The sequence below is a fragment of the Acomys minous genome, assembly GCF_964271855.1.
Source record: "Acomys minous genome assembly, chromosome: 16".
In the NCBI taxonomy this organism is placed as follows: Eukaryota; Metazoa; Chordata; class Mammalia; order Rodentia; family Muridae; genus Acomys; species Acomys minous.
The window spans coordinates 10276115-10304009 of record NC_140498.1 but is presented as its reverse complement, the minus strand read 5'-3'; the positions used below and the strand labels follow the sequence as shown (position 1 = coordinate 10304009).

The window sequence follows — 27895 nt, the reverse complement described above, 5'->3', positions numbered from 1 at the left end:
CAGAGATTGTACAAAGCACAGGCCTTAGTTCAGGACTAGGTGCCAGGTAGAAACAGGAGAGACTCTGGGTCAAGAGTCTGAAGACAGAAAATGAAGTAAAGTACAGGGGGTGATGAGAAGAGCTGGAACAGGGAGGTGAGGACAAGCTCAACTACCCTGAGCAGAGAACACTACCATGACTGCACTGCTAAGTCCTTGTGTTTCCAGAGTGGAGAACAAGCAGGGGGAAATGAGTGAGCACTATGGGAGGGCTGGGGCCTACAGAGAACTGGCTCTCACAAGCCCCATCTAAAGATGGCACCCACACTGGCTCTGACCCATTGTTGCCAAGCAACAATGCAGCCTCCAACTGCTAAGTGTTCTGATTTGTCCATGATGCTACAAATGTGGAAATCTGCATAGGATCTGCTTTTGGTGTTGGCAATTATAGTGAACAAATATTGGCCTCCCAAACATCTTATCCCTAAGACATCCACAGCCTAGTCCAAGAACTGGTGAACATGCTAGGGTTTTTGGTTTTTTTGTTTTGTTTTTGTCTTTCGAGACAGAGTTTCTCTGTGTAGCCTTGGCTGTCTTGGACTTGCTTTATAGACCAGGCTGGCCTCGAACTCACAGAGCTCCAGCTGCCTCTGCCTCCCAAGTGCTGGGATTAAAGGTGTGTGCCACCACTGCTTGGCTTTTAAATATATTTTAATGATTTATTTATTTTTATTTTATGTGCATTGGTGTTTTGCCTGAGATTAGGCCGTGAGTAAAAAAATATGAAAGGTCTAGCAGCTGGTAAAAGTAAGCAAGTGGCTGCTTCACCTCTTATCAGGACTGATACCCCCAAGACAACCAACAAACTGAGACAGCACCTAGAAGAGACACCATTTATCTGGCCAAGAAGATCCCCCGTGGTTCAATCCTCTTGCCCATACCAAGAACTGCAGGCTAAGGTCATCTCATCGTCTGATAGCCTGTACCTAGCCAGGGACAGTCTGTAACATGTGTTTTAAGCTTACCAGAAAGTTCCTTATCTTCCCCACATGGCCATAAAATCCTCCAGGGATTTCTAGAAAACACAACCGCTCTAAGTGTGGGCCTTCTAGTCCCAAGGGACCATTCATGGCATGTCAGCACCAGCCCAGGATAAAATTATCATTTTGGCCCTGGGAAGCTGGCCTACAAAACAGGGTGGGACAAAACTCTTTTTAGCCACACCCTTCTTACTGCCACTGAACAGAGTCCCACTGTCAAATGCTCTGGGAGAAGCCTCATGTCCCTATTGCCACCTAGCTCCCCAGCACCTGCAGCAAGATGGCACTTTGGCTGATCTTAATACAGCAACCCATTTCAATTCAGCTCTGTTGCTTTCAGCAGAGCAGGACTGTTCAGGTAAGGAATGGGGTGGAGGGCCTACAGCATGGCCCACTCACTGTACTGAGAGACTAAAAACCACAGCCCACCGGTTCAGTCGAATCCAGCTGTGGCCAGAGCTGCCCAGCCCTTCCTCTTCCTTTCTCCACTCAAGAGGATACCAGGTTTCCAGCCCTCTGCATACACAGCACCATTGGCTTGGCTCCTCCTCTATTATCCCCCATATAACTCTATACTTTCAAGAACCAACTTGCAGATGGGTTCCTGACACTTCCTCTGACCCTCAGATTCCATCAACCTCTAACATTTTCTCTACCTACTGATATACCCAGAGCCAACATTATTTTTCACTCTGTCGGAAGCCAGTATCTACAAACCCAAAGACCTGAGGCAGGGATTTAAATTTTACTCACTAACTCATGTATCCCAGAGCAGGAAACATAGTACATGTGTGCAATAAGCATCAAATAGGGACATAAATCGAACTTCCTTTTGTCCAAAACACCATAAATTACATGATACTCATTAAAATACACTACTTTAAAACCCCTGTTAATTTTTTTAAGCTTTATTTATTTTTATTTTAGGCGCATTGGTGTTTTAACTGCATTTATGTCTTTGTGAGGGTTTAGGATCCCCTGGAACTGGAATTACAGACAGTTGTGAGTTGCCATATGAGTGCTGGGAATTGAACCTGGGTCCTCTGGAAGAACAGCCGGTGTTAATTGCTAAGCCATCTCTCCTGCCCCCTTACTTGGTTTTTTTGTTGTTGTTGTTGTGTTGTTTTGTTTTTTTTTTTGGACTACTAACATTAAATATCAAAATTATGAACTCTTTAGTAAAATTTTCTTGAACAAACTTACTTTTAAAATATGATTTTGCAAGGCCGGGTGTGGTAGCGCGCGCCTTTAATCCCAGCACTCAGGAGGCAAAGGCAGGCAGATCACTGTGAGTTTGAGGCCAGCCTTGTCTACAAAGTGAATCCAAGACAGCCAAGGCTACACAGAGAAACCCTGTCTCAAAAACAAAAACAAAACTATATATATATATATATATATACACACACACACACACACACACACACACACATATATGATTTTGCTGAGCATGATGGCACACACCTCTTATCCCTACACTTGATAGGGCGAGGCAAGAGGATCACAAGTTTTAGGCCAATCTAGGCTATACATAGTAAGACTTTAGGACCCCCCCCCCCCAAAAAAGAGGGAGATTAAAAAGAATTGCAGTTTACAACGGACCTGGAGAGATGGCTCAGTGGCTAAGAGAACTGACTGCTGTTTCAGAGGACGCAGGTTCAATCCCCAGCACCCACATGGCAGCTAACTTCAACTACAGCTCCAGGGGTTCTGACGCCCTCTTCTGGTCTCCAGTGGCATCAGCAAAAACACATGGTACGTGAGCATAGAAGCAGGCAAAACACCATATAATATAAAATAAACCAAAAACAAATTTTGCAAATCCTGCCTGCTGAAATCATTACAACAACCTGGAGTATGAGAAGGAACCCTTGATGGAGAGATAAGAACCGGCTCTGCCTGCTCTTGCCTGGGGCTCAGGTGGAAAGGGTTACCCAACAGATGACAATCTCTCTGGCACTTACTCTTTACCCTTTGCTAAACTACCCACTTCAAGGTGGCTTAGGGACCATCTTCCTCTCTCCTTCTGGCCCACCTCTTCTCTGTAGCTGGTTCCCAGTGACTAAGAGAGCTCAGGGCTCATATCTCCCTAATGCACAAGCTTCCTCTTCTTTCTAGTTCCCATTTCCTTGGGTCTCCCAGGCCCTGATGCTCCCAGAGGCTCCCCTGAGCACAGGGCTCAGCTCTCCAGCCACACAATTAGAACTGTCTGGGCACTTCTAAAACTCATTGGTCCCTCTCACATTGGTCTAGGAAGAGGCCCCATCAGAGACATTTTTTTTAAAGCTTCCCAGACTTCATGACTTGTAGGTGAGTGTACCAGGAATAAGAGCTCCCCAGCCATCAAGTACAAACTCCTTAGCCACCAAGCACCCTCCCCAACAACACGGACTCAACAGAGCATACAATCGAGATGCACCCACAAGGGCACCACAGCCAAGCCCACCTCAGGAATCCAATCCTGCTGCCCCCATGGGAAATGCCTTCCCATTTGCTTTAGAAAATTCCTTGTCCTTCAAAGCCCAGCTCAGCCATCCCTTTTCCCTGATGCCCTTCCCGACTCGTCTAGATTTTTTCCCCCTACATTCTTGGCCTCCTGACAAAAAAAATCAAAATCACAATTCAACACAGCGATGGCTTCTAATTTTCTTACAAATGTTCACTTAGTCTTCTCACTCAGACTAAATGTGTCAGCAAGAAACACTTCATTTACACCCATTGATACGACTCCAGACTTCAACTATCCTACCTACCGTCACAAAACTGTCCTTCAAATGCCACACCTCTGTACCTCTTGGTTACTACTCAGAGAGTAGTGTAGGGGTTTTTTCCCCACCTAGAGCGTGTGGTGAGGTGAGCTGTTGTCGTAGAAATGACTTCATATCTTTAATCCTAGCACTCAGGAGGCAGAGGCAGGTGGATCGCTGTGAGATCAAGGCCAGCCTGGTCTACAAAGTGAGTCTAGGACAGCCACGGCTAACACAGAGACACCCTGTCTTGAAAAAAAAAGAAAGAAAGAAAGAGAGAGAGAAATGGCTTCATAAAATTTCAAAAATCAGACAAGTGACAGACTGAATTGGAGCACATTGCTAAGCCCCCCTCCCAGGGTGAGAGCACTCATCAGTCAATTGCTACTCTGTGGACTGCTATGAGAGAACAGCAAGGTCACAAAAACACACAGCACACCTCAAGGTGAAGAAGGGAAAACAATATGGTTGTGGTAGTAAAGGATCAGCTGGGGAGATGGCTCAGTGGGTAAGAACACACACTCTACTAACATGAGGACTCAGACCCCCAGAGCCCATGTGAAAAGCTGAGCCCAGAGCACATGCCTATACCCCCAGCACTGATGGGAGAAAACAGGCTGAACAAGAGTTCATTGACCAGCCAGACCAGCCAAATTGACAAGCTGCCTTCTCCTTTAAGAAAGGCCTCTTAACCCACAGATCCACCTGGTTAAAAATGTACGTTCTCTGGGCTGGCAAGATGAATAGGGAGGAAAAGACAATTTACCACCAAACCTGCCAATCTGAGTTGTATCCTTGGGACCCACATGGTAGAAGTGAACTGACTCCCAAAAGTTGCCCTCTGACCTACACACACACACACACACACACACACACACACACACACACTATGGTCTGTGCACACACATGACTAATAAGCAAACAAACAAATAAATGGGGTCCCAGAGATGGTTTAGCAGTTAAGGGCTCCCAAAGGAGCTGAATTTGAATCCTAGCACCCATCCACTGGGTGCTCACAACCAACTATGTAACTCCAGCTCCATGGTATTCAATGTCCTTTTCTGACTGCTGTGATCACCCTCACCACACAGCACATATACAAACACCAACACAGATGCATTTATATAAAGTGTATGTATGTAAATATAAAACAGTAATAGCTGAGCATGGTGACCCACTCAGGAGGCAGAGGCAGGCGATCTGTGAGTTAAGAGGCCAGCCTAGTCTACCCAGCAAGCTCTAGGACAGCCAAAACACTATGGTGAGACCCTGTCTCAAGAAGTAAAGCAGAGGCAGAAGCAAGCAGATCTCTGTGAGTTCGAGGCCAGCCTGGTCTACAAAGAGAGTCCAGGACAGCCAAGGCTAACAAAGAGAAACCTTGTCTTGAAAAATGAAGGAGGAGGAGGAGGGAGGAAGAAGGAGGAGGAAGAAGAAGAACAACAACAAGTGTACTTTTAAAAATTGAAGGTCCGGGTGGTGGCGCACACCTTTAATCCCAGCACTCGGGAGGCAGAAGATCACTATGAGTTCGAGGCCAGCCTGGTCTACAAAGCGAGTCCAGGACAGCCAAGGCTACACAGAGGAACCTTGTCTCAGGAAAAGAAAATGAATATACATACATTCTCAAGGCTGGGTATGATATAGCTGGTGGAATAGTGTTTTGTCTACCCTACTCAAAGCACTGGTAGGTTCAATCCCCAGCGCCGCATAGAGCAGAGCATAGTGGCACATGCCTACACCTCAGCATTTAGGAAGTAGAGGCAAGAGATTCATAATTTTAAAGTCACCCTAACTACAAAGTGAATTCAAGCCACCTAGGCTACACAAGACCCTATCAAAAGAGAGGGGAAATGTGTTGTCTGGCTTTATCTACAGAACTGGAAACTCTGGGGTGGAGCCTGGGAAGCAGCTGAAACTAACCCTCTAGGGAATCCTGATAGCCAACAAATTAGTGTCGATGAGTGTCTTTTCCATGAAGTAGCCCTTGTTGGTCTCACTGCGGGGGGGGGGGGGGGGGGGGGGTAGAGTAAATCAAGCTCCACTCAGCCAGGATGCCCACTAGACCAGACCCCATGTCCAACTCCAGAGCAATCTGCCCCAAGGCTGATTGACACAATGTCATTAGGTTCTCTCAGACCCAACACTGCAGGATAAGAGTGATGTGACAATGACATTATCAAAGAAGAGTGAGAGCAGAGGAAGGATGCAGCCTACATTCAAAAATGATTAATTATAAATGCTTTTAAATTCACGCCATGCATTAGCCCTAGATGGCCAGCCATCCCTCAGGAAGAGCTGAGTTACATGACCAAAAGCTGGAGTCCCTATGGACCAAGTCCTTGCTGTGCTTTGAAAGGAGAAAGCTGAGTTACCCATTCTTACATGCAGCACATTGCCTGGATGGACTAGGACCCTCAGGACCCTCCACTGCTGGGAGAGTTACCAGAAGAACCAATGCACTCTAGGGAAGCTCAGACCTGGCTCAAAGAGGCATGCTTTTTTTAAAAATAAAATCTAAATAAAACACCTATCATATAATATCATATAAAGTAGCCTACCCAATTACTGACATTCAAATCACAGGACTCCCACAGATCCTAAGATCTAGAGAAAGCCAGGAACTTTAACTCATTTACAGGTCCCAGCCTTTCAAGAGACTCATTGACTCAGTGTGAATACTGACTAATCTGAGTGTAAAATAAATAAATAAATAAACATTGTGAGCTCCAGGACAGCCAGGGTGGTTGTACATAAAAACCCTATTTTTTTAGAGGCTCCTCCAAAAAAAGAGCTTCCAGATTTTAGGACCTGGACTTCTCAGTAAGACTGCTAAAAGCCATTATAGTTGGCTGAATACACACTTAGCTGCAGACATGTTTCCCTGTACCTGCTTTTCTAAGTTTCTATTTTTTAGGCACTATGAACAAACTAAAAGAAAATTCTAGGCCAGATGTGGTGACACATACCTTTAATCTCAGTACTTGGGACGGAGAGACAGGTCGAGCTGTGAGTTCCAGGCCAGCCTGACCGACAGGACAGTGAGGACTACATAGACTCTGCTTCAAAAAAAAGAAGAGGAACCCAGGTGTGGTGGTATATGCCTGTAATCCTAGCACTTGGGAGGCAGAGACAGGCGAATCACTGTGAGTTCGAGGTCAGCCTGGTCTACAAAGTGAGTCCAGGGCAGTCAAGGCTACATAGAGAAACCCTGTTGGGGGGGGGGGGGGTAGAAAGGAAGGAAAGATAGAACTAATGAACAAGAGAAAATACATTTGAGGGTTGCAGAGATGGCTAAGTGAGTAACATTTCCTGCTCTTTCAGAGAATCCAAGGTCAGTTCCCAGCACCATGTCCAGAAGCTCTTAGCTGCCCTAACTCCAGCTCTAGGGTACCCCGCACCCTTTTCTAGCCTGAGAGCACTGCACCCACATAAACAAAGCCAGGAGCAGTGGCACATGACTGTAATGACAGCACTCATGAGGCAGAGGCAGACAGATCATTGAGTTTGAGGCCAGTCTGGTCTACAAAATGAGTCTAGGACAGCCAACGCTACACAGAGAAAACCCTTTCTCGAAAAATCAAAATAATAATAATAATAATAATAAAGTACATCTTTATTTAATTAAGAAAGCTGGTCATGGTGATGAATGTCTTTAATCCCAGTGCCAAGCCAACATAGTCTACATACTGCATCCCAAGAGAGCCAGAGCTACATAGCCACTGACTAACTTATCAGAATTGTCAATTTCCAAAAACTCAATCAGCTGGAGGGCTGGGACTATAACTCAGTGGCAGAGTGCTTTGCCTAGCAGACATATGTGAGGCCTTAAATTTAATTCCCAACACTGCAGAAAAAAAGAAAAAGAAAAGAAATCCGCTGGACAGTCATTTCACAATACAGCTGGCACACAGTAGTGGTTTATGCCCGAGCAAAGCTGAACAGTGGAGCTTGTGGTACAGAATCATAAAAACAATGTCCTCCTGGCCTGCAGGACTACTTATTACAGGCCTTTACTGAGCGCTATTGTATGTCACAGACAGAACTGAGCCATGGGAAAGTAAAGAACAACAAGACAGCCACTCGCCTTAAAGATGTCACAGTCTCAAAATGCCAAGTACTGTGTGTGGTAGGGAGGCATAGAGGAAGAAGGGCCTAAACACTGGCAGCTGGCACAGGCTTGACAGAGAGGCTAACTTAAACCCAAATATACTTAACCAGCAGACCAAGGGCCAAGCATGGCAGCCCATGCCCTGTAATTCAATCCCTGGAGAGGGAGAAGCAGGAGAGTCAAATTCCAGGCCAACCTGGGTTACACAGTGAGACCCTCTGGGAGGGAAAACATTCTGACTTCAACACTCAGAGTCCCTAGGTGCTCATGCTGGTCAATCACACCCCATCAGCAAGACAGCAATGCCCTGCATGCAGTGCACAGTTGAATGAAATTCATTCCCTGCTTCAGCCCACAAAGAACTGAAAGTTACCACTACTAATGAAATTAAAAGCCGACCGGTGGTGGCGCATGCTTTTAATCCCAGCACTTGGGAGGCAGAGGCAGAGGCAGGTGGATTGCTGTGAGTTCAAGGCCAGGCTGGTCTACAAAGCGAGTCCAGGACAGCCAAGGCTACACAGAGAGACCCTGTCTGGGGGGAGGGGGGGTGGGAAGAAACTTCCAGAAAAAGCAAACCATTAAAATAAATCAGATTCTCCAAAACTTTTCAACTACTTTCATAGGAGTCTTATCAGAATCTCCACCCTTGGGAAATCTACTCTTCATTATGAAAGATTACATAAGAGGTAGCCATATTTCCACAGAGAGTTTCTACAAAGGATAGGCCATTTTCCCAGAGACTAAAACACCATGCCAGGCATTGTCACTTCAAAGTTTCAAATACCTGGGCTGGAGAGAGTGCTCGGGATTTAAGGGCACTCACTACTCTTTGAAAGGACCAGAGCTCAGTTTCCAGCACCTACACCAGACATCTCACAACTAAATGTAACTCCAGCTCCAGGCAGTCTGACACCCACTTCTGCTCTTCAACAGCACCTACACTCACAGGTGCACATTACCCCCTCACATACATAATTGTTTTTTACGTTTCCCACTTCTTTGTAACTCATGTGCTTGGCACCATACACCCTGCAGAGAAGGGAGACTTCAACAGAGCCCCCATCCTTCCATCTCAGGGCTCGGGGAGAAATCCAAGTACCCCACAAAATTACTCAAAACTTGCTCCTGATCCAGCAGCCCACGTGGTACAATACTTTGCAACTAATATTTACAACAACAGCAACAACAAAAAAAAAGCCCAGTCAAGACAGTTACAAATAACCAGCCTAATTTAAAACAGAGGTTGGGGATTTAGCTCAGAGGTAGAGCCTAGTGCTAGGCCCTGGGTTCGGTTCTCAGCTCTGGGGATAAAAAAAACTTTAAACATGTAAGAGCTGCCTGGGTGTGGTCTCCCACACCTTTAATTTCTCCACCCAAAGAGGCAGAGGCAGGTGAATCTCTCTGCATTCGAGGCCAGACTGGACTACCTAGGGAGCCCCTGTCACAAAACGTATGGAAAGCAAACATCCGAATAAATGACAAATGAGACCTACAGGTGCTTCCCCAACATACCGTTAGTCACAAACAGCCTTCAGAGCAGACTGCAGCTCCTCCCGCACTCACTTAAAATACAGACCAGAGCTTCATTACCAACAGAATATAGATGACAAGCTTAATTACCAACACAGCCGATCACTGTGGGCCCAGCATCTGCCGCTATCACTCCAGAGTTTCAAGTCCACAAAGTTCCCGCTAAGGCTTCACTATATTACATAATGACGGGACCGTCCATCATAGAAATTCACCTTTTTTCAATCATTCCAACCCCATTTCAATCCCTTCTTCCACAGGACATTTTTTCTCGAGTGTGCAAAAGACGAATTCACAGGTCTTTCTCGTCTTTTTCCTGCCCATTTTTCTTGTATAAATGTTAAAAATAGCAGGCGATTTGGTGGAAGTCCTCAAACGTTAAGTGCTGTGGTGTGTCCTGGAGACGGGGCTTCCACATGGGACACGGACACCCTGTCACTGGATGACCTTGGGCAAACTAACGCATCTTTGGGCCTCAGTCCCTCTAGTCAAAAAAAAAAAAAAAAAAAAATCACAAGAATTTGGCTAAAGCCTATCCTTGCTGAAACACAGACTTCAAATGCGCTCCGAAGCAGCACGTAAGTGAAGAGGCCGCTGGGAGGGAGTGAGGCCCCAGATCGAGAACGGACTTAACACCGGCCGAGCCGGGAATTCTAGGGAGCTCAGACAGTGTGCCCCACCGCGAAGCCACTGGGCCAACTTCAGGTTGCAAACAAAAACCTGTTGGCCCGGACTCCTCTAGGAATGGCCTGCCTCTCCCAACGCGCTCCGCTCGCGCTCTCACGGAGCTGGCCCACAGGAGAGCGAGGGTCTCCCGGAAGAGGCCGGTCCCCACGCGCGGTTCGCTTACCCGGACTCGCCCAACATGGGCCACCGGGTCTCCTCCATCCCACGCGGAACAAAAGGCAGCTGGAGCCTGGCTCCGCCGCCCCCGTCCCCGCTGTGCTGTGGAGTGGGGGCCGGGTAGGGGAACCCAGTCCCAGGGGGCGAGAAAGCCGTGGGTTAAGAGGACCCCCACCTCCTCCGGCTCCCTAGGGGAGGCCGGCCGGCTCGGACCCAGGCGAAGGGAGAGCCGGGGGGAAGAGCACACACTGGGGAGGGGCGGGGTTGCTCCAAACTGAAGGCTTCCGAGCTGAGGTGTGAGGCGAAGACAGGCGCCCAAGCCGGGAGGCAGCCGTCCTCTCAGCCTAGAGCGGGCTCAGGTGGGGCGGGGCCTGGCTGAGCAGTCCAGCAGGGTGGGGTCCGGCTGGCCGCACGGTGCACGCCCCGGCCGGCGAGCGGGGGAAGCCGGTGCTCTAGGGGTGTCCACACACTGGAGAGAAGGAAGGTCCGCGCCCCGCCCCGCCCCGGCTCCGGAGCCACCACCGCCACCACCCCCAAGTCCCGCGACTCCCGGCTCACCTCCGTTCCCGGCCCGCGCGAGTGCAAGGCTGCAGCCGCCGGCGACGCTGGAGAGGCGGGAGCGACCCGAGCCCGTGCAGCGTTTGACACCCACACGCCAGCCAACATGGCGGCCGAGAGGGGGCGCGCCGGTGACGAGCGCGCGCGCGCCAGCCCCTCCCCTCCGAGCGCCGAGGCCCCACCCCCGCACCCATTGGCTCCGCCCTTCCTAGCTCCTAGGCCCCGCCTCCAATACTGTCCGCCCCTCCCACATATGCCCCCAAGGCCTCCTCTAAATAGCTCCTGCTACCACAACAAACCCAAGCAAATTTATGAAGCCCTAACTCAGAACTTGCACATCTCCCACCTCAACAATTCCCCAGGGCATACATACTACCTTAATTTTCAATCCGCACTCCTTAAGTCCGAAAGCACAGAACCCTGCCTAGCCGGCTTAGAACCAGGGCCTCTTACTCTTTCCACTCCCATGTGAAAAATATTGTGAATTAGACAGGAAAGAAGTTAGGCTACATGGGCGTGGTGGCGCACGCCTTTAATCCCAGCACTCGGGAGGCAGAGGCAGGCGGATCGCTGTGAGTTCGAGGCCAGCCTGGACTACAAAGCGAGTCTAGGACAGCCAAGACAGAGAAACCCTGTCTCGAAAAACAAAACAAAAAAAAAAAAAAGAAGAAGAAGAAGTTAGGCTCCAGACAGGGTTGATTTATTTAGCTTACAAGTGCGTTCACTTCAAGAAGACTCACTTATGCATATTTTGGATCTGTTTGCTTTTCTGTGCCTATGTTGTTATATTTCAATAAAAATGTTGAGCCAGGCATGGTGGCACACGCCTTTAATCCCAGCACTTGGGAGGCAGAGGCAGGCAGATCTCTGAGTTCAAGGCCAACCTGGTCAACAGAGAGAGTCTGGGACAGCCAAGTCTACACAGAGAGACCCTATCTCGAAGGGGAAAAAAGAAAAGAAAAGAAAGAAAGAAAGAAAGAAAGAGAGAAAGAAAGAAAAAGAAAAAGAATGTCGAGTCAAGAACTTTGGCAACCCATGTGGCTGAGCTCTCAGCCCCTAGAGTGGGCCATGACTTGCCAGAACCCTGGGATTTAGCATCCCCAACTGCAAGCCTGCAGTCTCACTCACATGCACCCAACAAAGCAACGTGAAGCACTTCTTTCTCTTGGTAGGGAGCGTTACATGCCGAGCTATGTGCTGCACACAGAGACAGGCAGAGTTGAGAGCAGAGCCATACACAAGGAGGCTAACGGGGCCTCGGCTTCCATGAGGGAGGTTCTCAGAAGCACCAGGACTAGAGGCTGGACCAAAAACCGGAGAGTGGAGAGCCCTCACAAAAAGGCTCTGGGACGTGAATCGGGGCTCAAGGGGAGAGCAGAGGATACTGTTTCTGTTGTCAGTCTGTGCCAGCCGGGCTACACAGGACAGCCAAGGCTACACAGAGAAACCCTGTCTCCAAAAAAGAAAAAAAAATCATCTGCCTTTGCTCACAGAAGGACATTGAAGCTCACAGGTCCTTGTACTTCTCTGAGACATAAATACATTTTTCCTATAAAGAACTCACATATGGTCCAGGCGTGGTGGTGCACACCTTTAACCCCAGCACTCTGGAGGCAAAGCCAGGTGGATCTCTGTGAGTTCGAGGCCAGGCTGGTCTACAAAGTTCAGGACATTCAAGGCTACACAGAGGAACCCTGTCTCAAAAAAGAAAGAAAGACAAAAAAACATTTGCGGTGAAGGTTCATGACATAAAGTACTTATTTTATAAAGAAATATTTTCAAATACAAATGTCAATTAAGGCTGATGGCACACACCGGAAGCAGAAGCAGGTGAATCTCTGTGAGTTTGAGGCTAGCCTGATCTCTGCAGTGTGTTCCAGGACAGCCAAGGCTACATCGTGAGACGTTCTGTCAAAAGATATAGAGAGAAAGGAAAAGAGAGAAAACACAATTAAAGAATGTTAATACACCAGGCTTAATGCCTGAAGGTACATGATCTGTGTAAGGGCTCATACTTCCCCCAGACATTGATTTGGGTTTTTTTTTTGTTGTTGTTGTTTGGTTTCTTTGTGGGTTTTTTGGTTTGGTTTGGTTTGGTTTGGTTTTTCCAGAGTTTCTCTGTATAGACTTAACTGTCCTGGACTTGCTTTGTAGAACTCAGGGAGATCTGCCTGCCTCTGCCTCCCGAGTGCTGGGATTATAGGCGTGCGCCTCCAGCACGGCTTTACACCCAGACATTGATAACAATGAAGATAATCTAACTTCCTGCCTCTCAGAGATCTAGAGTTCACCTTGTCAATGGCAGCCCTATCTGATACTCATTCAGATTCTCCCCATCCCCTCCCTGTGCCCCACCCCCGTCCCCCAGTGTTTGTCTGTGTAATAGCCCTGACCGTCCTGGAACTCTCTTTGTAGTCCAGGCTGGCCTCAAATTCAGAGGGCCGCCTGCCTCTGCCTCCCAAGTGCTGGGATTAAAGGCATGTGCCACCATGCCTGGCTTTACTAAGATTCTTTAGCAAATGTTGAAGACAAATAGAGTCAAAACAGACGAAAAGGGTACATAAGGCTATTGCAGAGGCGATAAACAGCTGGGTGTGGTAGGGCACGCCTTTAATCCCAGCACTCGGGAGGCAGAGGCAGGTGGATCTCTGTGAGTTCAAGGCAGCCTGGTTTACAGAGGGAGTTCCAGGACAGCCAAGGGCGCATAAAGAAGCCCCATCTGGGGACTGGAGAGATGCCTCAGAGGTTAAGAGCACTGACTGCTCTTTCAAAGGTCCTGAGTTCAATTCCCAGTAACCACAGGATGGCTCACCACCATCTATAATGAGATCTGGTGCCCTCTTCTGGCCTGCAGGTGTATATGCAGACAGCACACTGTACACATAATAAATCTAAAAAGAGAGAAACCCCATTTGTAAAAAAAAAAAGAAAGAAAGAAAGAAGAAAAGAAAAAAAATGAGTTTGCTTTGTTTTGAGACAGGTGTTAATTATATAGTTGTGGCTGGCCTGGAACTCACTATTGTTAGGTTTCAGAAACCTGAGACAAATAGTTGAGATACCTATTAACACAGCCGGTGAATGCCGGCCAGCTCTCCCAGCACCACTCAGTCCCTGTGGCTCCTCCCATCATTTCTCACCTCGCCCCGCCCCTACCCTAACCTGTCCCTCCCAGGGACTGGGCTTCCACATCCTTCCCCAAGCCTGATCCCCTTCTAGGTCCCTTGGCCTGGGCTGCCTGTTTTAATGGAGGGCTCACTCCCCTCTCTCCCTTCATGTGCAATTTAGTCCGTGGGCCATGTTCGGCCTGGGCTCTTCACCTTGCCTGCTCTGCTCTCCCCCTTATATGTACAATGAAAAGCTTCTCCATACTTTAGGAGTAGTCATGTCCCCCACCTTTTATTTCGTTTTGTTTTAAATTCAATTATGTAGACGAGGCTGGCCTCAAACTCAGAGAGCTGCCTCCACCTCCTTCCGCCTCAGCGTCCCACGTGCTGGGATTGAAGGTGTCTGCTACAGTGCCTACTGGGGAAGGATAGCTACCAGACTTTTGAGCGAGGGGCTCATTGTCCAGTCACAGGATGAACTATAAACACATCACGGGGACAAACCCTGGCATCGAGGACATTGCTAAGTCATCGCCTGATTTTTGGGTTGAGCTAGGCAAATGCTCCCAGCCACACCTCCCACCCTAGAATTTTCTTCAATGACGGGAATGTCTACCCTGTGCTGTCTCTGCTGTCCTGTCTTCCATGTCCATTCCCCTCAGTCTCTCTGTGTACCTTGGCTGTCCTTGAACTCCACTCTGTCGATGAGGCTAGCCCAGAATGCAGGACTCCTCCTTTATCTGCCTCCTGAGTGCCGGGGATTAAAGGTGTGTGCTACCATGAATGGCCACATTTTTTCCCCCTAATTACATATTTTCATGTGTGTGAGTCTATACTTGAAGATGAGTTCTCTCTCTTCCACCTGATGGGACCCAGCAGGCACCATGACCTGAAGAGCCCTCCCGCAGGCCTGAGGCAGGCTTTGGACACAGAGAAAGCAGTGAGATGCTAGCCTGCAGGATAGGAAGTAAGAGATTAGGCAGTGCCCCCATCCCCCCATCTCTGACTCCCCCCCTCCCCACTCCTATTCCCCCCTAACTCACCCCCACCCACCCCTGCCCCCACCCCAGACTATCTCCTGCAAGGTCAAAGGGGACATTCCAGTGTGAGTTCAAGCCATTCCTGACGGCTGGAAGTGTACCTCCCTCCCACTAGTTCCTTTTCTAAAGTCATCTTCATGACAATACTTTGGGATCAGCAGTGGCATTCCTGCCTTACAGAAGAGGAAGACTGAGATCCCAGATTTTTCTGGGATTGGGGAAAAGGTCTTCCTGGAAGAGTATGGGGGAAGACTGACTCCCTGAGGGCAGGAGATGCTGCAAGCCAAAGAGTTTGTTGTCACTGGTTTTGCAGAAGGGCCTCATACTGTAGCCCACACTGAGCTCACTATATGGATCAGGCTCAGCTCACATTTATTTATGGCAGTCCTCCTGCCTCAGCCTCTTGGGTGCTGGGGTTACAAAGTGAAAGCGACCATTCCCAGTTTCCAAAGATTTGAACATTGTGCTCAAAAATCCTTGTTCCAGGACTAGTGTGGGTACAGCTTAAGGGTAGGGTGCCTGTTGAAAGTACTGCATGCTCTGGGCTCCGTGCCAGAACCACTGACAACGGAAGAAAGGGCTGGGGGCATAGCTGGTTCTGCTGTTAAGAGCAATTGCTGCTCTTCCAGAGGACCACAGCTTGATTGCCAGCACCACTTCAGGCTGGAATTCCAAATCCAGGGATCCAATATTCTCCTTTAGCCCTCAAAGGGTATACATGTGGTATAGACATAGAGAAACACAGCCATGTAAAAAAAATAATAATAATTCTTTTTAAAAATAACTGAAGAAAAAAAATTGTCCCCCAAGAGAAACTCAGGCTAGGAATCCAGAAGCATAATTATTTTCTTTCTGCCCCCCTTCTTTCTTTCTTTTTTTTTTTCTGTTTTTCTTTTTCTTTTCTTTTTTTTCTTGGACAGTGTTTCTCTGTGTAACAGTTCTAGTTGTCCTGGAACTTACATAGTTCAGGCTGGCCTCCTCCAACTCACATCCATCTGCCTGCCTCTGCCTCTCAAGTATTGGGATTAAAGGTGTGTGGCACTGCCCAGTTTGTAAGTCTCATTTTCCCCATCTGTGACATGAAAATAAAATTCACCTGAGAGCAGGAGGATCGATGTGAGTTCAAGGCCAGCCTGGTCTACAAAGTGAGTCCAGGACAGTCAAGGCTACATAGAAAAACTTTGTCTTGAAAAACCAAAAAGTAAAAAATAAAAAAATTCACCTGAGATAGTATTCTACCTCAAGGGCAAAAGCAGAGGAGAAAATACTTTGGAAACTTGAAGTTCTGGGAAGCTATCTGTGGCTTTTAGTAAACAGGGAAAGGCTGAGTCGGCCAGAGGCCTAGGAAGCTTCTCACGGACTTGGATTACAGACTTGAGACACTACAAATATAAATATCTGTGAAGGTCTCCAGGTGTCTTGGTGCATGCCTATCATTCCAACATTGGGACAAAGAGGCAGAAAAATCACAAGTTCAGGCTGGGCAGTGGTGGCACACGCCTTTAATCCCAGCACTCAGGAGGGAGAGGCAGAAGGATCTCTGTGAGTTCAAGGCCAGCATGGTCTACAGAGAGAGTTCCAGGACAACTAGAGCTGTTAAACAGAAGAAAGAGGAGGAGGAGGTAGCTTGGTGCAGTAGCACAGGCCTATGATCCCAGCACTAGGGAGGCAGAAGCAGGTGGATGGCTCTGAGTTTGAAGCCAGCCTGGACTACAAAGCAAGCTTAAGACAGCCAAGGCTACACAGAGAAACCCTGTCACAAAAAAAAAGGAGGAGGAGGAGGAAGAGGAAGCAAACAAGCAAGCAAGCAGCTAGTCAGGTGTGGTGAATAAATTAAAAATAAATAAATTTTTTTAAAAAAGCAAGAGAGAGGGGCTGGAGAGATGGCTCAGAGGTTAAGAGCACTGTCTGTTCTTCCAAAGGTCCAGAGTTCAATTCCCAGCAACCACACGGTGGTTCACAAACCACCTATAATGATATCTGGTGCCCTCTGCTGGCCTGCAGGCACATATGTGGGCAGAATACTGTATACATCATAAATAGAGAGAGGTTCTAAACAACACTCTGGAAGGCAGAAGCAGGCAGATCTCTGTGAGTTCAAGGCCAGCCTGGTCTATCGAACTAGTTCCGGGATAGCCAAGGTTACACCGAGAGACCCTGTCTCAAAAAGCAAAAAAGATAAAATAAAATAAAGGGGAAAAGTCAGGGCTTGTGTAGCCTAGGCTAACCTTGACCTCTCCAAGTAGCCAAGGATGACCTTGAACTCCTGATTTCCTGATTCTCCTGTTTCACCCCTCCCCCTTTTGGAGACAGGGTCTCTCTATGTAGTCCTTGCTGTCCTGGCAGTCTCTCTCTAGACAGCTTCTGGAGTGCTGAGATTAAAGGTCGCTCCTCCTGTCCCCTCCCACATGGCTCACTATCCCATCACAGGACACAGGATTATGCAGTGTGCCACCACTCCAGGGTTTCGATTCAAATTTCTTTTTAATTAAAGGAGAAAAGAAAGGAAGTGGGAGGGTGCAAAGGAGCGAAGGAGGTAGAGAGGAGAAGAACCTACAACTGAGAAAGAGGCAAAAGAAAAATAAAGACTGGGGGGAGGTAGGGTCAGCTGGGAGAGTTTGATCTGCACTGCGCAAACTGGTCCTGAACCAGCACTCAGGAGCTAGAGGCAAGTAAATTTCTTTGAGTTTGAGGCCAGCTTGGTTTGCTGAGACCCTGTCTCTCAAAAAGGGGAAAGCAGATTAAACAAACCGGCCATCAACCCAGTAGACAAAAGTGACTTCCACATGTTGTCCTCTGACCTCCACTCTAGCACTCTGGCACATTGGCACATGTAAAAACACACAAAGACACACACACCAACAGTTTGAGAGATAGTTTTAGGCTTCCCCAGCCCCCCCTCCCCCACCCCCCCCATCCCCCCACCCCCGAGACAGGGTTTCTCTGTGGAGCCTTGACTGTCCTGGACTCGCTTTACAGACCAGGCTGGCCTCAAACTCACAACAATCCACTTGCCTCTGCCTCCCGAGTACTAGGATTAAAGGTGAGCATCACCACAGTCTGGGATATTTTTGTATATGGCTAAATTTGCATGTTCCTACTCTATTGCTATATCTGTGTCATATTTGAAGTCCAGGGACAGACCTGGGCCTCAGTCCTGGAAAGCAGAAGCCAGGGCAAAGGCAGTAGACAAGCTGACTGCAGGTGTCCAGGCTTCTACATTACCCCACTGATGCTGAGCTCCCCGGGGGCCCTGAGCTGCTTGCTAAGCATAGAGTCCAGCTATCTGGGCAGCTCTCTGTTACTCTGAATTAGCAGTTTACCCATCACTCTGCAGAGGCAAAGGGTAGCTCAAAGCTCAGAGAGTATCAGTGACCTATTCTCAGTCACACAGCAGCTGTGGACTGGGCCACCTTGTTGCTAGGAACTATGTTTTCTTTTTGTTTTTTTGTTTTTTGTTTGTTTGTTTGTTTTTGGAGACATGGTGATTTCTCTGTAATCTTGGCTGTCCTGGACTCGCTTTGTAGACCAGGCTGGTCTCGAACTCACAGCAATCAGCCTGCCTCTGCCTCCCAAGTGCTGGTGGGCGCCCCACCACCTCCCGGCTGGAACTGTGTTTTCAAAAGCTGCATATGGGTTCAGGGTTGTGTCTAGACAGGGGACAGTTTCCAAGTGGGAAGGCTGGAGAGAAGGAATCCTTTCTCCAGTCTCCTCATAGAGCGCCCTTTCCCCACCAGTGACAAGGTGCAGCCACCTGCCTGGCTTCTTCCAACTTGGCCTGAATGAGAACATTTGACAGGGCTTGGTCTCAGCGTCCCAGTGGCTTCTCCTGCTTTTCAGGGGTCAGGATTACGGAGCTATTCTCAAAACAGCACTGCGTAGTTGGGCAGCCCCAAAGGTCACATGGCATTTCCTTGTAATACAGCACTTTGAAATCATATGTGTAATAGGAGTTTCCTGCCCAACAGATAATGCGAGCGAAGCGGGGGTCTTCGGTCTTTTTTTTTTTTTAAGATTTTATTTATTTATTTATTTATTGTATGAGTGCTCTAGCTGCACCTTAACCTCTGAGCCATCTCTCCAGCCCCCCCCCTTTTTTTTTAACACAGCTGAGCAAAGTGAGGCTCAGACAGGAATTTGAGGGAGCAGAGTGTCCGAAGCATTCTGACCTGTCCCACCTAAGTGGGTCCCTGGCAGATGGCTCAGGACAGTAACATTGTGGCTGTCAGCCTTATTGTACAGGTTGGAAAGTATAGGCCCTGGGGGAGGCAGCATCAGCTCTAAAGAGGGAGCTAGGATTTAGATGCTGGCGTTGGGCAGGGAGGGGGCCAGTGGGGGGGTGGCAGGGGGGCACACATCCAGAGAACTCATCTCAGTCTTGATTTGGACCTTTTGTTCCAAATGATCAGCTGACGCTGGCATAGACTGTGATGCAGGCTAGGAGCCATCAGACTGCTGGGGACAGTTCCCAGCTTGGTGGCAAAGTCTTCTCCCTACAGTGTTTTTTGTTGTTGTTGTTGTTTTGTTTTAAATACAAGCAGGTAGCCGGGTGGTGGTGGCGCACGCCTTTAATCCCAGCACTCGGGAGGCAGAGGCAGGAGGATCACTGTGAGTTCGAGGCCAGCCTGGTCTACAAAGGGAGTCCAGGACAGCCAAGGCTACACAGAGAGACCCTGTCTCGAAAAACCAAAAAAAAAAAAACAAAACAAAACAAAAAAAAACAAGCAGGAAGTGATTTGTTACTGAGTATTAAACATGCTTGGGAGGGCCTGGGGTAAGAACCAGCTAAATTGAAGCAGAAATTCAGTGAGTGTTCTGATGCAGTCGATCTCAAGAAGTAAGGAAGGCGCGGAGGGTTAGCCCAGTTCGCGGTCTTCCATGAACTTCCCTGAAAAGAGCCACGGCCCTGGGAGAGCTGCTTAGTCTTTTTGTGCTTGATTAAACCACAGAGAGGGAAGACATCAAGTAAAGTTCTTTGGTCTGGAGAAACAGAAACTGATTCTAGCTACGAATGGGAGAGGGGGAATTTGTACCACGCAACCTGTACCCCCCTGTCACCTCAGAGCCCTACTTGGCGTGGGGCTGCACATAACACCTCTCTCTGAACAACAAGAGAGGGAGACAAAGAGAGGAGTTTGTAGAAGAAATGGAACAGCGCTGAGAATCTCAGGCAAGGCTGGGAAAGACTACCACCCCAGACAGCTCCAGTACCTCAGAAGTGAGATTTGACAAGCAAATTCTTTTTTCACTGGTTTGGTTTTCTGTTTGTTTTGAGGCAGGGTCTCACTATGTTAGCTCTGGCTGTCTGGAACTCTGTAGACCAGGCTAGCCTTGAACTCCCAGAGATCCATCCGCCTGCCTCTGCCTCCGCCTCTGCCTCTGCCTCCGCCTCTGCCTCTGCCTCTTGAGTGCTGGGATTAAAGGCGTGTGCCACCTCTGACCAGCTGACAAGTTAAAAAAAATGTTTTCCCTTTTTTGACAAGTAAATTAAATTTCTTGACACGGTGGACAGATGTCACAATTAACTCCATGGAGGATACTCATGCCTGTAGGAGGCTGGCTGACAGCACACAAGCTGTCATTGGTGGCTGGCACAAATCCTACCTTTGGGTCTGAGAACCCAATGTAAGTTTCTACCTAGAAGGAACCTGGAGATAACCATGGAATTGCTCCTTCCTCCTGGCCCGCAGGAGTCAGGGTGAGGTGTTTCCAGGCTCTTGGCCTCTTGGTCAAAGAATTGAAAATACGGGTTCCCACACCAATACGCAAAAGAAGCAAGATCAGATGTAACCTTACAGATTAAAAAAGGAATATATTGTCAAGATGGAGGGCCTCAGGGATAAGGGTGCTCAGGGGGCCCCTTTTGAGCATCAAAAGAAGGAATGAGGTAGCCCACGGGTGAAATTTTTCTTTCTTTCTTTCTTTCTTTTTTTTTTTTTTTTTTGGTTTTTCAAGACAGGGTTTCTCTGCGTAGCCTTGACTATCCTGGACTCGCTTTGTAGACCAGGCTGGCCTCGAACTCACAGCGATCTGCCTGCCTCTGCCTCCCAAGTGCTGGGATTAAAGGCGTGCGCCACCACCACCCGGCTTCTCTTTTCTTCCTTGTTCCTACTGAGCATGTTCCTTTCTGTGATGCATCTGATTTTAATCATATGTATGCCCAATTATGCATATGTGTAAAATGGTAAAAAAAAAAAAAACCTAAAGGTTGACATGAGGACAGAGTTTTGCCTTGTAGCACATGGACGTCAACCAGTTCAGGCCCAATGGTTCTTTCTATGTTTTGTACTGGATCCATTGGGAACATATTTGACTAGGAACTAACTTTAACTGCTGTTGTGTATGGGAAGACTTACCCTGTTGTTTAGAGAGAGATGTACCTGTATACATTCAGGCAAAAGAGCTAGGCTGCCCAGTGCTTTGTCACAGGGAACTGGGACCTGGGATGGTAGGAACCCAAGCTGAACAGAGCCCTAGACTGCTACTCTGCTGTCTATGCAGCCCTGACACAGGGCCCACGGCCCTCTCCACAACTGAACTCTAATTCCTGCTCTCTACCTTTTATTTTATTTTATTTTATGGTTTTTTCGAGACAGGGTTTCTCTGTGTAGCCTTGACTGTCCTGGACTCACTTTGTAGACCAGGCTGGCCTCGAACTCACAGTGATCTGCCTGCCTCTGCCTCCTGAGTGCTGGGATTAAAGGCGTGTGCCACCACGCATGGCTCCTTTTATTTTATTTATTTATTTATTTTGGGTTTTCGAGACAGGGTTTCTCTGTGTGGCCTTGGCTGTCCTAGACTCACTTTGTAGACCAGGCTGACCTCGAACTCACAGTGCTCCACCTGCCTCTGGCTCCAGAGTGCTGGGATTAAAGGCGTGTGCCAGCACTCCCGTTTCTTCCATCTTTTATTTTTTTGAGATTCCCCAAAGTAACCAGGCAGGTCTTAAGCTGGCCTCTTCAATGCTGGGCTCGCAGGCCTGCACCACCAGGGTAAGCTGGAACTGCTCTTTGAGAAACTTACCTGGCAGACTCATCTGCCCAGGAGGTGAAGACAGAAGGCACTGTTTCTAGGAAGAGGATGCAGACAATACTGAAGAGCAAGGCGGCAGAGGCTGGGGTGTGGCTCGGGGCTAGTTACCTGCTTAGGCGTGTGCAAGGCAGTTCTTGTTACAGTGATGCACTGATGCGGGAAAACTCCAAGATGCTCCTGGAGGAGACAAGCAGGAGGCCGCACGCAGAGAGTGCTGCTCAGCAGACGGGGTGGGGGTGGGGGTGACGACAGACCCGCAGCCATCCTGCCTCAGCTGTGCCATCAGCCCCACCACATCCACGATCATGGCCTCCGAGGATTATAGCGCCAGCTGGTATCTTAGCCTCACACCCGGCTTTGTATAAGCACATGCTATGATGTTTATACAGGCTTGACCAGAGGATTGCTTAGTTTGTGTGAGGTGAGGCCTGTGTTTAATTCCCAGCAAACAAACAAAATGAAAGGGGAGGAAGGGAGGGAGGGAGAGGGGGAGAGAGAGAGAGAGAGATACTCAGACTCTCCTAGAGTCACTGGGAAGGTATCAGGAGGAAGCCGGTCTCTCAGCCACATCTGGCTGTACTGTTGGCAGTTTTTTCTATGCATGTGTTGTTTTGTTTGCTGGGTGTTTTGTTTTGGTTGGTTGATTGGTTGGTTGGTTCGTTGATTGGTTGGTTCTTCAAGATAGGGTTTCTATGTGTAACAGCCTTGGCTGTTCTGGACTAACTTTGTAGATCAGGCTGGCCTCGAACTCACAAAGATCCACCTGCCTCTGCCTCCCCGAGTACTGGGATTAAGGGCATGCGCCAACACTGCCCGGCCATATGACCTGTCTTAAGGAAAGAAAAAAGAAAGAATGAGATTCAGGTTGAAAATATACAGCAACAGCCAGGCATGGTGGCACACACCTTTAATCCCAGCACTTGGGAGGCAGAGGCAGGAAGATTGCTGTGAGTTCAAGGCCAACCTGGTCAGCGAGTTCAGGACAGAGAAACCCTGTCTCAGGAAAAAAAAAAAAAAAAATATATATATATATATATATATATATATATATATATAGCAACTATCACTGATAATTTGTATAAATGTGCTTAGCAGAGAGGCTCTGAGCAGAAAGATGACAGCCCACATCCCCCATTCTCTCCAGCTGGGCTGCTAGGCACAAGCCTCCTACACACCAGGTTAACCAGCTGGCCGCTGGCAGCCTCTACTCCAGGCCTGCTTTCACATCTCTGTGGCTACCCACTGCACAGATGGGAAAACTGAGCTCCAACATAGGATGGGCCAGCTCCCTGCTCTTCAGGCATCCCACACTAGCTTCCTAAGCATCTTTAGCACCTGAGTTGTTGGCCCATGACCACTTCTGAACATGAATGTGTACAGTCTACCCTGTACCCCCTGCCCCCACACACCCTTCTCAATTTGCTCTGACCAATGCTAACTGGGCTGGGGGTCAGGGGTCACCCTAGGGGCTTTCTCTGGCTCATTCTGCTCCCATCCACCCCTAGATGATGACTTCCTGTTTGGGCTGTCATCCATGGAACAGTTCTTGTTTTTTTTTTTTGTTGTTTTCGAGACAGAGTCTCTCTGTGTAGCCTTGACTGTCCTGGACTCGCTTTGTAGACCAGGCTGGCCTCGAACTCACAGCGATCTGCCTGCTTCTGTCTCCCAAGTACTGGGATTAAAGGCGTGTGCCACCACTCGGCCAGTTCTTGTTTATTTGTCTCTCTGACTTGGGTGAGGTCCTGGCCACAGACAGCAATATCTGGGTCCATTTGTCAGGTACAGATAGCCATGGCTTGAATATGTTTGTTGGGCCAAGAGAGGAGAGGCCAGATACCCCAGTGGAGGTGGTCCATAAGTTGTGGCTGAGTGTGGGGAGTCTGAGGCTACACCTGGTGTCCTCTGAGAATCCCAAGTTGAGTTCCAGCCTCCGCCCAAGGTCGTGTGTGTGAGATGTCAGGCCAGAGACAGGTTAGGGAGTGGGTAGCACTTGGTCTTCCTGTGGCCCCTTGCTAGCCAGGGGCTAGTAAGGAATGCAGTAAGGAAACGGAAGCTCATGTCTGAACTGAGAGAAAGCCTTGGCTCCTGTTTCTCAGAAATGGAAACAGAGTCTGCACATGCGTGGCTTAGGGCGGAGTGGTGGGGTGGGGGGGTGGGGGAGGGCGGTGGTTGGTGGTTGGAGGGAAGCTGAGCAGCTCAAATCATAGCCCACTCCACCTGGTGCTAAGAATCAGACTCAATGCCTGGAGCTAGGTAGGGTTGTACTGTGCTCATAATCCCAGTATTTGAGAGGCTGAGGCAGGAGGATGGAGCCTAGCCTACTATTGTGTGACAAGACTCTTCCTGAGGAGACATAACACAAAACTCTACTTGTCTCAGATAAGGAACTCACACAGACTAAAGTACAGATACCACCAAAGTCCAATTGGTGAACCAATGAGTTATACTGGGGTTACTTACAGGAATATGGGTAAGGGGTCACTTACAGGTATATGGGTAAGGGGTCACTTACAGGAGAAGAAATGACTCAAAGGCTGATGCATCACCAAAGTCCACCCTAGCACAGTGACAGCTCATAATGTTGGGAATTTAGAGCATAGTGTACACCCTGCAGGCAGCTCAATAGTTTGGAGAGTGTCCTTTCCTGGTGCCTCAGTTGATCTAAGCTTCTTCCAGGCAGTTAGTTGGTCAGAACATTTGCTAGACTGAGAATCTTCACAACTACGAATTCTGTGTCTTCTTTACAGCTGCATCCCCGGTTCTCACCCAGCCAGTCCCGGACACCAGCCACCAGGGATGCAGAAGTGACTCTTATTTCTGAGCCAGGGCCCTCCCCTCCCCCACCCCCCCCACCCTGACCCCTCAGCTCACCCCACACACCGTGTTCTTGAAAACCTGAGTCACGGCCACACTGTCTGAATCAGCCTGGCTAGGGCTCCAGTCTCTGTACCACCCCTACCAGCTGCCACACCCTATGCCCAGAGGAAGTCTGCGAACCTCTTTAGACCTCTGTTCGTTAATGACATGCATGTGCAGAAGTGCCAGCCTTCACGGGTGACTCAACGCTGGCAAAGGGGGAGGGGTCGCACTCTCCCACATAGAATCACGGCATGTCCACGCAGAGACCACGAGGGCACGCCTGCTCCTTAGCACTGCCAGGTCTGTACAGAGTGAGGACATAACTGCTCAGAGGAGGAGGAGGAGGAGGAGGAGGAGGAGGAGGTGGAGGTTTTTTATTGTAGATATGAGGGAGAGCACAGCCAGAAGCATCTGGAAGAGTCCAGAGCAGAGAGAGAAAGTAGTAGACTCAACATGACTAGAAGACTGAACTGGGGCCGAGGCAGGCTCATCACTGTGAGTTCAAAGCCAGGCTGGTCTACAGAGAGAGTTCCAGGACAGCCAGGGCTATTACACAGAGAAACCCTGTCTCAAAAAAAAAAAAAAAGAAAAAGAAAAGAGAAAGTGGGAAAAGGGGCAAGAGATGGAGGCAAGAGAGCACGTGGCCAAAATGGCAGGGTCATCTAGGAATGAGGAGTTGGGGGAAGGAACACCCATGAGTGGGAGGAGGTTAGGGCAGGGGGTGGGGTGAGAAGAGCTGAGGGGAGCCACAGGTACTGAGTGAGCCTGGAAGGCAGCAGACACTTCAGTATGCTAATAGGCACCACAGTTAGCCATTTGTCCCCTAGATTCTTCTAGACCTGACAAAACCATTATGCTTGAGAGACTGAGAGCGCTCCAGGAGAAAACTGAGTCATGGGAAAGTGAAGTCACTCACCTCTGGTCCGGTAAACTGAAGAGAGAAACCTCAAGCCCACGTTTCTGCTCACACCCTCCACATTCCTCGGAGAGTGTCCTGAGCATGCTGGGAATTCTGTCCTCAGCTTTCCCTGGCATTTGAATCAGCCCAGAGAGGTGAGGATTGTGATGGAACGGCTTTACACAAGGATTGTTATGGACCGGCTTTACACAAGGGTACTCACCTGTGTGGGCCACTGTGGCTCCTCCTTGCTAAAATCTGACTGCCATGTGGCCATGTCAGGGTTAGGTGTCTAAGATGGGCTTTGGTCACTAATGGGGACCAGTGTCTATCAGGGATGGTGTTAATCCTCTGGGAGCCATGGAAAGAAAGAAAGATCATAGAATGATTCAGTGCTCACTGAGTTAAGCCCTGCCCCCCTCCCCCTCCTGCCTGGCACCAGCTGAAGCAATACTAGGCACCTTGAGAGAAGCCAGCTGACACCAGTACTGTGACCACAGACTTCCCAGCTCTCAGAACCGTGAGCCTATACATCTATGTCTTTGTAGCTTTCCTGTCTCCTGTGCCTGCTACAGCAACAGGAGGCAGAGTTTGAAGAACCTCGCTTGTCACAGGATACATGGCCACCATCAGAACCAGGATTCCATCTTATCTCCCACCCTGACCTAGAAGGACAGCTCTTTTTTTTTTTTTTGTTTTTGTTTTGTTGGTTGGTTTTTCAAGACAGGGTTTCTCTGTGTAGCCTTGGCTGTCCTGGACTCTCTTTGTAGACCAGGTTGGCCTCGAACTCACAGAGATCCTCCTGCCCCTGCCTCCCGAGTTCTGGGATTAAAGGCATGCTCCACCACGCCCGGCTGGAAGACAGCTCTTCACCCCCCAGAGAAGCCATATACTTGGCTCTGTCCCTGGCTATGCTTTGGGGTGTTCTCTGATCCCCATTTCTGACTATGCTATGGAAGAGAGGTGTCATTTGGGGCACCCCAGACTCCAAGGAGCAGGGCCAGACCATGGTCAACCTAGCCTGGGCTTGGGAAGATCCAATAGGTTGGAGACATGTTGGGAACAGACACAGACAAAGGGGTCCAGTGACCACCCCCCAACCCCATCCCCCTTACCCCCACCCCCACCCACCCACCCCCGTGCCACAAGTTCATCTCCAGGGTACTGACTTGTGTTAAAGCAGAGAAGGAATTGGGAGGAAGGCAAGAGGTGTCCGTAACTAAGCAGCCTGCTCAGGGTGTGGCCTGGTTGATCACCTCAGCTCTGGTCCTGTAACGTGGTCCAGGAAATGGTTAGTCTGCTCACCACTGTCATCCCTTGATGGGACCAACCAGATTCAGGAGGATTGTCCCTAGTGTGCAGCCTCTCCACCCTAGGTCACTGTCCTCATCCGAAAGCGTCTGTCCTGAGAGACCCTGCTTTTTTTTTTTTGAATCCCATGAGAGCATCAACTTAGGGCATGACTAATCCTTGCTTTCAGCCTGAAAAGAGGGACAAGGAAGACAGGCTAGAGAGCTCTTCCTTAGTGATGAGCACACCTATGCAGTCAAGCATGGGTCTGAGCTAAAGTAAAGGGGACTACAGCAAAGACGGAGAGCCAGGCTTCGTGTTTTCTTACCTTGGGGCCCAAGGAAGAAGCCAGCATCTCATAGCAAAAGCGGATTCTGGGCTCGTGTTCTAAAAGGACAATTTGGAGACTAGATACACACCTGAAGAAGCTTAGCCTCTATTCCCAGGGCTGTCACCTTCCTGCTGTGCATATACTCCCATTGCTGTCACCTCCCTGCTGTCCAGCTGGTCCGTCACCTCCCAGCTTTGCTTCTTTCTATTCCCAGCTGTGCTGTCACCTCCCAGCTGTGCTGTCACGTCCCAAGCTGTGCCATCACCTCCCAGCTGTGCCATCATATTGCCTCCCAGCTGTGAGATTGCATTCTGCAATCCATTGGTGCTTCTATTTATAAGAGGTTCTCAGAGCGCCGGAGCCTGTGGAGGACAAGCAAACTCTGTGTCACCAAGGCTACTGTTCCAGCTGTCCAGGGTGGGCTAGCCTCATATTCTAGGGGCTGCAGCAATGAAGGGGAGAACTTAAGCTTCCATGCTTCCCAAGAGAATGCAAGTCCCCAAAATCAAATCCTGCCCTTGCTCCAAAAAGCTCAGTGG

General features: G+C 48.9%; 1 protein-coding gene across 21 annotated transcripts in view; it reads right to left on the bottom strand.

The window, feature by feature from the left end:
• EPN2 (epsin 2) overlaps positions 1–10928 on the bottom strand; it is a 65597-nt gene extending 54669 nt beyond the window's left edge. For 13 of the 21 annotated variants that reach the window (XM_084760890.1, XM_084760881.1, XM_084760885.1 and 10 more), the window contains exon 1: positions 10803–10928. The gene's annotated coding sequence lies outside the window, so the exon portion shown is untranslated. Of the gene's footprint in view, positions 1–6729; positions 6746–10251; positions 10596–10802 lie in introns of those variants that run through there. The other 8 variants (XM_084760896.1, XM_084760882.1, XM_084760884.1 and 5 more) reach the window with 4 other exon arrangements.
• Positions 10929–27895: the final 16967 nt, after the last annotated feature.